The sequence below is a fragment of the Leptinotarsa decemlineata genome, unplaced genomic scaffold (assembly GCF_025532065.1).
Source record: "Leptinotarsa decemlineata unplaced genomic scaffold, Ldec_3_MD MMD2_tig00004839_RagTag_RagTag, whole genome shotgun sequence".
Lineage (NCBI taxonomy): Eukaryota > Metazoa > Arthropoda > Insecta > Coleoptera > Chrysomelidae > Leptinotarsa > Leptinotarsa decemlineata.
The window spans coordinates 351,080-364,060 of NW_027412612.1; the positions used below are offsets into that span (position 1 = coordinate 351,080).

At 37.9% G+C, this 12,981-nt stretch overlaps 1 protein-coding gene across 7 annotated transcripts in view; it reads right to left on the minus strand.

Moving 5' to 3' along the window:
• Positions 1 to 12,981, minus strand: part of LOC111512544 (protein fem-1 homolog CG6966) — a 452,752-nt gene that overhangs the window by 199,095 nt on the left and 240,676 nt on the right. The window contains exon 2 of one of the 7 annotated variants that reach the window (XM_074179256.1): positions 8,256 to 8,428. The exons of the other annotated variants lie outside the window; for them this stretch is intronic. The gene's annotated coding sequence lies outside the window, so the exon portion shown is untranslated. The remainder of the gene's footprint in view (positions 1 to 8,255; positions 8,429 to 12,981) is intronic. 7 annotated transcript variants of the gene reach the window in all.

A 12,981-nucleotide genomic window follows, 5' to 3' on the forward strand; every position in this document is an offset into this window, starting at 1 on the left:
GCTATGACCTAAAGAAATTCACTATAAATTATTACTATTATTCAATCATATTGAATTTGACTAGAGAACGCGTTTTCATGCCAGCAAAACTTTGTTGGCTCTGTCCTAAATACATCATCGTATATTTACCACCTGATGAGTTGATACAAGATATATCGTCATCACTGAATTGCAACGAAATACGTTTTGGTAGCCATGTTTTAAATAATTTATCATTGCTCACATCTTGCAAAGTTAATAAAATTGATTTACCAAATCGTGTAGAATAAGTTGACATATTTTTAATTATGTACACTTCATCAATTGGCAATGATGATAAGGCCTTTTGCTCTAGTATTTCAACCTCCTGGACAATCAAATTATTAATTTTATTCAAGTCTACTTTTGAAACGGACATGATGAAAATATATATGAAAATATAAACAATTTCCAACAGACAAATACACTCACCGTCTTCCTTCTATTACGAACTGAATAACACTCTACCAATTGCTAACTGCTGCAGATATATTCGTCTACTGATTTCATAGTGTGCCAAGCATTTCTTTTATATTAAACAGTGCGAGTCACCCCCACCATGAAACCGTGAAAGGTTCACATTGCTAGTTGCTATCCACTAGAGATGCCTGATGTCACAGCCAAGCCCATCTCCCAACTTGATGTGATAACAGTTGCCGGTACGAGCAAGCAGTGGTCGTTGCGGTCTCAGAGAGGGTAGACGTTAGATAGACGGTCCTCGGCTGCCGTTGTGTCACCATCGATAGCGGGGCTAGAGCGAAGCGGCGCTTCGGGAGAGGTGAGGGCAGGCCGATGAATACGCATTACTCTGCCACACGTCGTGGAGTGAACATGTCGCTCTCTAGCCGTTGAACGGTTATTGCTGTGACGTCACTCCACTACTAAGTTGGTACCCTCACACCGATGGAGCATTTATTACTTGGAGGATCTTCGAAGTATGCAGACGTATGTTTGTACATAGACAAACAAGCACATGATGAAACCCTGTACCGTGCATTCTCCTACACACACACACACACATAAACACACAAAATCTCATATGAAAAAAAAAATCTGAACGATCCATGCACCAGACACTTCAAGGTCACAACGCCTTGACTTCACTGCACAACAAAAAAACTTCACCAAACAACAACCAATAAAAAAAAGCAATTAATACGTCATAGTGGTGGGGGGAGGCCGAGAATCAGCTGTAAACAACTACTGATAGCATCTTCTAGATTATCGATAAAAGTAATAATATTTTGACAGTCAAGGGTTATTTGTGAAACAATTCCTTGAAAACTAATGTAATTCGTCAGGTCGCCAATGGTTTTTTGAACTGCAACTTGAAAATGTTTTTAGACTGTTTTCTAATTTTTCTTGATTTGAATTCAAAATTTGGATAGTTTTATTATAGTGATTGATTAATTTTTTGGACAGAGAGATTTGCATGTTTACCTCATTAATCATATTTTCTTGGTTACGTTCTAATATAGCGATACTTAGGTCTTATCGTTTACCATCATCAGCATCAAGAGTACCGAATAACCAATTTTCGATTTTCCAATAACATTTATCATACCTCTTTTAATACGGATATGGGGTTGGAGGTTTTCTAATTTCTTTTTTGTCATTTCAATAAGATACTCGGTTCTGACTAGCAGGCTGTATGCTAATCCATGATAGGAAATTGGGTTATTAATTGTTCCCTTATCAAAATTATTTTTGATTATTTGGAAGTAGTCGTCTAGTTTGTTTAATTTTTTTATTATAGAGCTAAGTTCTATGTAATATAAAAATGTATGTTTGCTGTATATAACTCTTGCATTTCCCAGATGTATGGGAAGGATGGGGTTGGTTATAGGGGTTATTTGAATATCGTCACTTTGGACTCGGAGCACGTGAAGTAGAAGGTATAGCGGTATCAGTACGTGTATCTTCATGTTCTTTTACTCCCTGTAACAAAAGTTTTTTTGAAATTTTTGTTTTTTTGGCTATTTTTTTGTGGTAGGTGCCTTTATTTGTTTTAAGCTTTATATCGGTCTCTTCAATAATTTCAGTTTTCTTAAATTTCGGTCGATCTTTATTTCGCGCCTTCGTTCTAATATACGCAACTTGTTGATTTGCAAACTCTGGGGGTTCATTTCGTTGGGTATTTCTGTTCTCAATGACTTTTTCTTTAGTAATTTGGTTGGAATTTTGAATAGATTGATACAAAGAAAGTTTTTGGCTTTCTACTACTCCATCTGATACAAAAAAAATGGATGAGAGAATCTTCCAAAGAAAGGAAGGATTAATCAATTTGAAAATAAGTAACTCTATACATGGATGTGTAGATCATGCAAAGAAGTAACTTTCAGACACAAACTGAAAGAAAGTCCTCCTGAAACAGCTACTTTCATATAAACATTGAATTACACGAAAGAAAAAATTCTTTCGAAACAAATACTTCTATATGAACACTGAATTATACAGAAGATACTTTTCTCTATTCAGTTTGTATATCGAACATTCGTGGAGGAATAAGAATCAGATATCATTCACATGAGTTCTACTTTGAATGAATGGTAATAAATTGTACTCACATGGAACACTGTCACCCTAACTGGTATACACGTGTTTCGCCTTGAGACACTTGCCCCAAGGCTCTTCAGTACCAAATTGGATATCATTATAGAAAATACACACACTTCATTCATGAATTACGATTTTGAATGTCACGGAATAAGCTTGATCTGCTTATGTCATCGATGACATCGTAATGACATTCATTCACCTATTTGATTTAATCCCAGCCATGAGGAATCTTATTTGATTTGAAAGGGTAATATTTTTAGGAGTGATTAAGAGAGTCATAGTTACGACCGCACCGGGGGGCCTGGGGGGCCGGTTAGGCCCCCAGACGTACCCTGGCGTTGGATGCGATCGGGCGTGGAGGGGTGGATTTTCGGGAAATCCTTGCGGGTACCGCCCCTCACCCCACACCAACAGGATTTCGCAGGGCTTCCTCCCGCTCACCGAACCCGGAATTGCTTCCTTACATCTACTTAGTGTGGCTAACCAAGAGACAGGACCATCGGCAGCGTTCGACCGAACGTTCGTACAAGTTAACTAAGCTCTTCTTTCGCCAGAGAGTGCTCGCGTCGCACACCTGCCCCCGCCAGCCATGCCAAATCAATTGGGAATATGGTCCCGGAAGTGGCCGGCCGGGGTCCTAAGCTCGGATACTAGTAGCTCCGTCCATCCGGGTTCCGACACCTCAAGCGTCTGCCTTGGTGCCCTCCAAGGCTAGACTCGGATACTAGATCCCGGAAGGACCGCAAGCCCCGACACCTCGAACGCTTGGATCCGTACAGAAGCAGGCGAGGATCACGGAACAGCATAAGCCGTCCAGTGCCTCATAATGGGGCTGCAATGCACCCATGAATGGATTACCGCAGCCCTGTATCCCTTTACCCGCTAGCGGAGCCGCTGCCCCTAAGAGGCCAACGCCAGTTGGAGATGAGGCTCACTAGCCTCCAGCCGCGAGCGGGCACTCACCTCCCCCCTAGAACTCATGTTAGGAAAGTTCCCTTTCCAACGTTTGATGAGTAACCGTCGAGGACTCTCACGAGCATCCTCTACCACACATCATATGTCGAAGATGTCGCGCCCATTCCCCGTATAGGTGCGGGATAGGGCGGTTCATCAACGACTTTTGGGTGTACGCCGTGTGGTCTGCACCGCATACCCTTACGTTACCCCGAGGGGCACTCATGTTAGGAAAGCTACCTTTCCAGCGTTGGATGAGTAACCGCCGAGGGCTCTTGCGAGACACCTCTACCACACATCTAGCTTGAAATCGGCCAACGCCTGTTGCCCGCAGATGCGGGATAGGGTAGTTGACCGATAACTTTACTGGGTGAGTGCCGTGTGGTCTGCACCGGAGGACTGTCAAACACCCATAAGAGAGAGACAGTGACCCCCCGCCACTCACCCCGTCCTTATTTAATTTATACCTCTATGGCATGTTTTCTTAATGTGATAGTATTTAAGTTTCTCTTTCTGTTCTTTCGATGTTTCTACATCCTCTAAGAATGTTGGACAATGAACAATTTTGAATGAAGAATTCTTGAGTAAATTTTGGATTGTTGTATTGAACATTTGTGAAACTGTTGGGTTTTCAAAATGGAAGGCAAATGTTTGTTTTGGATCGATATATTTTTTAATGAGTTTAACAATATTCTCGCTCAGATATTTAGAGGGTATGGTAATATAAGATCGCAAATTCTCGAATACCTTTTCTATTCTACATTTGAGTTTTTCTATGTCACCAATAGCTACAATTATTTGATTTTTATATGTATTAACTGGTCTTTCTGAAATGGGAATTTGAAAGACGGGATCTGCGAGAGAAGTGTGAACGGTTTGTGAATCAGATGTTTTTTCGATTTCATTTAATTTTGAGGGAACAATTTGAATATCAGATGATATATTGATTTGTTTTTTCGGTTCTTGCGGTTCCAGGACTTCATTGAGAACGTCGTTGTCTAAGACTGGAATATTATCGTTATTCAAATAGATGTCGATAAGTTCGTTTATGTCTCCAGGATTATTTTGAACTGAAAGTGTTTTGATAGCATTGAAGTCATTTGTATGAGGATTTCTGGAAAGAGCATCCGCTGCTTGGTTACATTTTCCTTTCTTATATTTTACAGCATAGTCGAATTCCTCTAATTTCAAACGCCATCGCACAAGTCTTGTGTTCCTTTAGCGAGAAAAGCCACTGACGGGGTTTGTGGTCTAAATAAATTGTAAACTTTCTGCCGAAAAGGTATGGTCTGAAATATTTGCAACTCCATACAATCGAAAGTTCTTTTTCGATAGTTGAGTAATTAATTTCAGGTGGGTCAAGTGTTCGAGAAGCGTAACAAATTGGGTGTCCATTTTGTGACAAAATGGCGCCAAGGGCGTAATTTGAAGCATCAGTTGTGACTTCGAAGGGTTTTTCAAAATCGGGGTATGCGAGAACCGGTTCTGAAGTCAATACTGATTTACAAGTATTGAAACATTCGGTAAATTCTTTTGTGTGTTCAACTTTTGCGTTCTTTTTAAGACAACTTGTTAGAGGTTTTGTTAGTTTAGCAAAGTTGTTTATAAATTTTCGATAGTATCCCAACAGTCCTAGGAATGACTTTATTTCCCGTTGTGTTTTTGGGATTGGAAAATTTTGAACAGCTATGATTTTCTTTGGGTTTGGTTTTATGCCTTCGGGCGTAATAACATGACCCAAAAATTCTACCTCTTTTCTGAGAAATTCCGATTTATCCAGTAGGATCTTAAATTGTGCCTTTCGTAATTAAGAGTAGACCAATTTCAAGTTTTAGATGTGTTCTTGGAGTCCATTGCTGAAAATAATTATGTCGTCCATGTAAATCATGCATACCTTATTCTGTAGGTCTTTCAGAACCTCGTCTAATACGCGCTGAAGACTTGATGGACCGTTCTTAAGGCCATACGGAAGTCTCAAGTACTCGTAGTGTCCGTGCTCTACATTAAAAGCCGTTTTTTGGATTGAATTTTCGGCCATCTCGATTTGATGAAAACTGCTTGCCAAATCGAGGGTGCTGAAGTACTGAGCTCGTCCCAGTTTATCTAAAATGTCGTTTATGTTTGGAAGTGGGTAACGATCACTAACGGTTTTATCATTAAGTTTTCGATAATCGACTACCACACGCCATTTTGGCTTCTTTTTTGGAACTATCCAGACCGGGGAAGACCAGGGACTACAGCTTGGTCGTATTATATTTTTTTCAAGCATGTCTTTTATTTGACGCTGAACTTCGCTCTTATGAACGTATGGATACCTCCTGTATGGTCTGGTATGTATGGGTATTTCGTCTGTGGTCTTGATTTCGTGTTTGACCTTGGAGGTGAATGTTAATTTATCAGGTTTCAAAAATATATCTGAAAATTCTTTACAGAGTTTCAGTGTAGCATTTGTTTCTTCCTTGTTCATGTGGTCTGTACGTATCAAATCAGCGATATTAATTTCGGTTGCCAATTTAGGTGAGTCCGTCCCTGTATTTTCGAAAGATTCGTAAGAATACGTTTCGAAAGTAGAGGATTGAAAGCTCTCTATAGGAAGTGGTTGTATCAATTTCACTGATATTGTTCTATCGGTGGGGTTTTGTACGCCCATAAGGGCGTAACCATTTTTTGAAGTTGACAATATTTGCGGGATGAAAAGATCATTAAGTGTTCCCTCAAGGGTAAGAATTTCACCTTCAGGAACTGTGACAGGCAGATATTTAAGTACTCTTTCTTGTGGGTTGACAGAGAAAGAAAAACTCGTATCTGTAGACTGTCTGAACTTGAAAGGAATTTCAACATGATTTCCTATCAGTCTCTTATTTACAAGGTCTATATTCAGGTGCATATTTATCAAGTCTGTTAATCCTAAAACTCCGTCTAAGTAATCGTGGAAATCAAATAAAATAAAAGTAATTTCATAGTTTGTGTTGAACTCTGGAAAAGCAGGTATCGAGGCTTGGTACCTTACTTTCTGACTTCCTAAAGCCGTTTTGATAATAGTATTTGAGTGATAAATTTTGTTTGGGAATAATTTTTCAATAATAGATGGTTTAATAATCGATCTTGAACTTCCAGTATCGATTAGTAGTTTAATAATTTTATTTTTGTGACTAACTTCGACATAAGGTAATGCATTGTTACAAAATGCATTGATTTCGGCTAAGTATGATTTTCGCATTGGGTTGTTAAATGAAAATTTCCAGTTTCATCACAATCTACGTCGCTTAAGTATTCATTCTGAAAATTTGGTTCGTTTTCTAAATAAACAGCATTTTCTGAAGTGTATGCTTCTTCACTGAGGTTGGGATTATCATAAAATTGTTGATCAGTGTCATTATATTGGGGAAATTCATCGTATTCGTTAGAAAATAATTCATCAGATATAAAATACGGTTTTTGACTTGCGGTAAACATTTTTTGAGGGTTTCGGTAATTATTAGGGTTCCTAAATATTAGGGTTTTTGTTGGGTTTCTTGATGTAGTGGACATGGGTTCCGGTTTCGGTAATTGATTAGGTGGAATATTTTTTGGTTTAAAAACATTCTGAGGAGGTCTGAAAACTTCTCGGTTTGTAGGGTATCTTTGCGGTGGTATTTGTCTGAGTTGGATATTAATAGGTTGGCTTGGCCAATTAGGTCTAGTTGAGAATTGTGGATTGAAAAAATGCTGATCATTTTTTGAAAAATAATTTGGGTTAGAGAAATTTTGGTTTTGAAAATTTTGTCTTTGAGGTTGTATGAATCTAGGGCCATTTTGGTTGACGTTTGGCATGATGGATTGTCTACCGAAAGTATTGAACTTTGGTTTATAATCGTTTAACGAGCCATACATTTTTTCAAAATTTTCGAACTCGTTTACGTATGCCATGGCATCTTCCAGTGAGGCTGGCTTTTTAAGATGCATATTATTTCTTAAAATACCAGGACAACCAGCAATGAAAGTACTGAGGGCTACTTTATCGTAGTGAGTTGTTTGGTGAAGTTTTTCTTCTGGAGTTAAGTCTGGGTTGTTACTGACTCTTTGAACTACATTACTTTTGATTAATTGAATTCTACTACCGAAAGTCATTAGGTCTTCTCCCCTATGGGGTCGACTTCTAGTTAATTCTTGAACTAAACAGTCCAAATCTCTCCTATCCGAAAAACATTGTTTCAGAGCAGATTTTAAGGCGTCCCAAGTATTAAGTTCGGTTCTGTTACCAATCATATACTCGACTTTACCTGTCATTTTTCTTGAATACATTCAAGAACGTGTTCATTAAGTGAAGCATCATTAAACACATTGTACGCGTTAACTATAGCATCGCATCTACTGATCAATTTGTTCAATGTATTGCTATCACTAACAAAAATTTTTAAATTGTTTATTCTAGATTTGAAAAGGTTCCAATTTATTTGAGTTGGTTGGGGCGGAACTGGTGGAATCATTGTAGGTTGAAAAGTATTATCAAAATTTTCAGTATTATTTGCTGAACTTTCTTGAAATGATAAACTATTCAATCGTGATGAAATATCTTCAATTTCACTCATAAATAAATAATTGTTTTCCTCAATAAATAGTTACTTAAAATTACTCGTCTCGAATAGACAACAATTTGTTCGCAATGAACGATACTATATATCTTCGCCGAAGTCCTTATACAGAGGGTTCGTGAAGGCAAGAAGGAAATATTTGGCACTTACTTGTAAGTTCCAGTTCCTTCTCCGTTGATTCCTTGCAGCTTCCCTGGGGATCTGTCGTCTCCTTGTCTGCTCGTTCTGGGTGGTCCTCGAAGGATTCTTGTTGAATTTGTGCTTGAGGGGTTGAAACTCCACGACGCAAAAAGTTCGTTTTCACGCTGCACAAATCCTACCGACTGCGCCAATTAAATGATTGGAACGAGAAAATAACTTTTTGAAAATAATTTATTTTACAAACAAGAGACGACTGTCTCTTACGAGAGCTACAAACAGAATGATAATTAATATAATGTTAACTGGATGCTAACTGTATGTCGAGATAAGGGATTCCTGGAATATCTCTTACTCAGCTGAATCTCTGTGTGAATGGCCGTGTCGTGGGAACTATGACCACGTAACTCTCGTCATTGTTTGCTCGTAATTTTTTGGCCAAAAACAACACCGTTAACATGTCTCAGCCACCACGCCGCAGATTTGCCATCTGCGACTTTTTTCTGTTCCTATGATTGAAGAGAACTGTGAAACAATTTCATTTTACGACGATTGAGGAGATATAAACCGAATCGCTGAAAGAGCTCAAGGACATACCAGAAAGTACATTTCAGAACTGCTTCGAGAATTGGAAAAAACGCTGGCACAAGCGCCTTATATCTGAGGGGACCACTTTGAAGGAGACAAAATAGAAATTCATGAATAAATACATATTTTTCGAAAAAAATTAAAATTCATCTAATTTTTTGAACGTACCTCGTATATCAAGTTAGCGAGACACTTTTCAAAATATGCGAAACTAATGTGTTTCACAATTTTCAGCTATTTTGTTTCTATTTACTTGCGGAATAAAATTTTTGTCGCAAATTACATTACTTTACAATGATTATTATTCTCTGAGTATTTATATGAAATTCAACTTCAAACAAGAGTGAGGTATACTTTGAAGCTTTCACTCATGTGTGAAGGCTTTATCAATTTCATATCATTTCCGCTAAACTGCCTCTCTTGCTTTTTCTGGTAACTCATATCTCAACTGGATTGCAAGTGGGTATTTAAAACATGAAAGCAGTTTGTATAAAAAAATACTCCACCCCTGTTAAGCTACCAGAGTCACTTTGAATTTTTTCATTAATTTTTTGCCCATAATTTTAGGCTAATTTTGTATTCCATTTCAGATCGTTTTGCCCTTCATTCTGCTAATTTAACGTTGAGCTGGCCGATCCCAACGACAAATAAATCTAGAATCAGGCTACCTTATAATTTTTGGATTTTATTGCCCCCATCGACGACTTTCTTTCGATGTGTTGGTTTTTTAAAAAAAATTGTGAGTTCTGCCAGCTTTACAGTTGAGCTGGTTCCTCAGGGTGGAAGAAAAATATATTTATAATTTTAGGCTCTTTTTAGGCTCCTTTCAACCCCTAATGCTGACTCCTCATGTGTTGAGGAAATTTTTGGAAATTTTGATCTTGCAATAATTTTTAAGGCTCATCCATAGGATGAACGATACTGAACAACATTTTGTTCTTCGATTGAATTGAATTTTTGGGTGCCTACCTCAGGCACACGTACATGATAAATGCGGAAAAAAAATTTCGAAATTATTCTTCAACTAAGTATGGGTAAAATGGTAATATATTGAGTATTTTATTTTCATTGTAGCCATCCATCTATTTCCATCTATCGCCGACTATTCCAAGTGTTATTTTTAAGTAAAAATTTTTTAGGCGCGCTTGACTGGGAAAGTAAGCTGGTAAATAAGTGACGAGAGCGTGACGAAAAGTGTAATCGGACGAGGCGAACGGAAGTTGAGAGGGAGATATAAAGAGAGAGAAAGAGTTACGTTTCGAATATTACTGTAAGGTAAGGAGAGATGTGCGAGCACACATTCACGGTCGAGTAGGCTTTGAAGAATTAGGAGAAAATTATCATACGTTGCCACTGATTTTAGTAGGAGATTTCAATGTTAATTTTCTGTCCGAAGATGAACAACTCTTGTCAAACTTTCTACAAAATTAATCAGAACTTCAAATGAATAATAACCGAAATGAGCCTACCACAAGACATGGAACAAGAATCGATGCAGTTTTCTGCAATTTTTATTCGAAAACATATGTATCTTATTTCTCAGACCATAAGCCGATTGTCTCGGTCTTAGAGTCAACCACAGTAACAACTAACGTATTCGATAATGAAAATAATGAACAATAATAAAAAATCTATTCAAAAATACTAATTTATCAATGAAAATCTACGATAAATTCAAATATTTGTAGAAAATTCCGTGTTAGGAATTACACATGAAAAGGTAAGACCTCGTTAATCCTTAATTCGCACAAGTTTCGACTTCTGAGGGTTCTCGTTCGTAGGAGTTCGACAGCTGGTTAACGGAAAAACAGATTTTAAACAGACAGAACAGAAATTAATATATGTATATGTTCAGCTAGCAGTGAAGCTAACTGAACCCTCTGAATCTGAATAGGACGCTTAAACTATCATTTCCTTATCTACTGTGTGCGTCTGAATTACTCACCCAAATATTCAATTCAATAGCGCGATGAGGGAGCTGAGAATGAGCCTAAAATTATTAAAAGTTCAAAATATCCAAAATGTGAGTATTTCGATTTGGTTTTGCCGGCTCAACGGTAAAGGTAGAATAATCCACTATTTTATTTTGAAAATAACACATTGAATGTCCGCTATAGGGAGTCATAGAAGCCTAAAATGAGCATACAATTCACAATACACTTCAAACTCACCGATAGTTGAGAAATGTTTTCGAAAAATTATTTCCGCTCTGATCGCGTGTGTCTGAGGTATTCATTCAATACCCTAGGAATATTAGTCAAATGAGGGCAAGTATCTCGGAATGAGAGACGGTCAGCTATATTGTTTTATGAACCTTTATTTTCACACCCGAAAACTTGTCACGAAACCTACTTATCGTAGGGTGTCCGGGAATACCGATATTTCAAAGTCAAACTTCAAAAAATCGTTGTTTTCACACCTTGCAAATATCTCGTTTCCTATTGGTTTCATGCTATTTGTATGTGCTATGAACACTGTGGAGAATTAAATTCTCTTCAGCTTTTGAATGATTGTTTTTGTCGTGAACCATTTTCGAGATAGAAGGCAGAGCGCGCGCAATGTTCAACTATTCAGAGTACCATTCGAGTTCAAGCTGTAGTCTCGATTAAACATTTTGGACCTATGTCCAAAATCCAGACATCACCAGAATATGACAAATGAGTCTTTGCCGGTACGTCGTGAATTTGATCCCTATGAGGATCAAAAACACACAACAGATGTCTATTTGTAGGTCATTCGAGTGTTTTCACCTATCCCCTCTTTCCTCTCTCAAATTCACGGGTTGAGCCGGAGATAATAGTTTGGCAGGAGTTTTCCGCTTGATTATGGGTATCTATATGTTGCGTATCTCCACGCTAGCTTGACTGAATACGTTATATATGCGGCTTCTTTGGATTTCCTCCCAAACCAATGTTCCTTCCTGTGGATGATCTCAGCTTGGGACCATTTCATATTATGTCCAAACATTCTCTGCTACTCCCGATTGGCTGGTTTCTCCTCGCTGTGTTTGTTTCTTGTGCTCAACAATGCAGACTTCTGATGGCTTCTTAGTTTCACCGATATAGGATTTGCTGCACTCACAAGGTATCCGGTAAATGTAATTCTTGGAATCGCAGTCCGCGTTTGGTGGCCTGGTTTTCTTGAGGCTGCTACTGAAGCAGGTTCTTATGTTGTACTTGGACCCAATTCTTCTTATCCTTTCCGATAATCCTCTGATGTAGGGAAGTGCAAGCACTGATTGTGACGGCTTCTCTTCCTTGCGAGGCTCTTTGGCGGCTTCTCTTCCTTGCGAGGCTCTTGCTGTCTCTAAGCCAAAGTTTCACTATCACTTTGGAGTGATAATTTCTTTTCGAGACCTTCCTTCGTGTTAGAGAGCCTGAAAGCACGCTCTACTAGAGTCTTGATGATTCTCCTTTTAGTCAATTGATGGTCATCGATACGTTTACGAATTGCATTTCGTTGTGGACTTTCTTCTCCATTGTGCAAATGATGAAAGGTCTTACGCTATTGATATGTTTCAGGAAGATGTCTAGTTTTGTATTCCCATGGTTCCATATTATGAAGGTGTCATCAACGTATCTCAGCCAGACTCGGGGCTCCTTGTGGGCTTCTTAAATGGCCAGAGTTTCAAATCACTTCATATATATGTTGGCTATAACTGGTGAAACACTTGACAATGTTTCTACGGATGATCACCCGAAGACGATTGTGGAAACTAACAATAGAAACGTGAAGTAATTTGGTTTGAAACCTTTTTTAACTTTTTAATTTCATTTGTTATTGTTCACTTTTTTAATTTTTTTGCTAATTTTGATTTGAGTATGATTTCATTTCAGGTTTTTATTGCTCAATATAATTGATATTTGTAGCTTATCATTTAAATTTTATTTGTTCTTTCATAAATTTCAAATCACTTTAGAATCATATTAGACAATGGTCCGGAATAAAAAAGTTTACTATGTTATATTGCACTCAAAACACATCAATGTATATTATGCTCCAATCGTCTCCTACATAATATCTAATAATTTAAGCAGATTATTAGTTTCCCAAAAATGATTATTCGACTCATATATCGTTATGTTGTGTAATATTTGCACCTACGTCACATGCAGTTGAGATATTCAGGTTTAGTGGGTATATTTTTCAA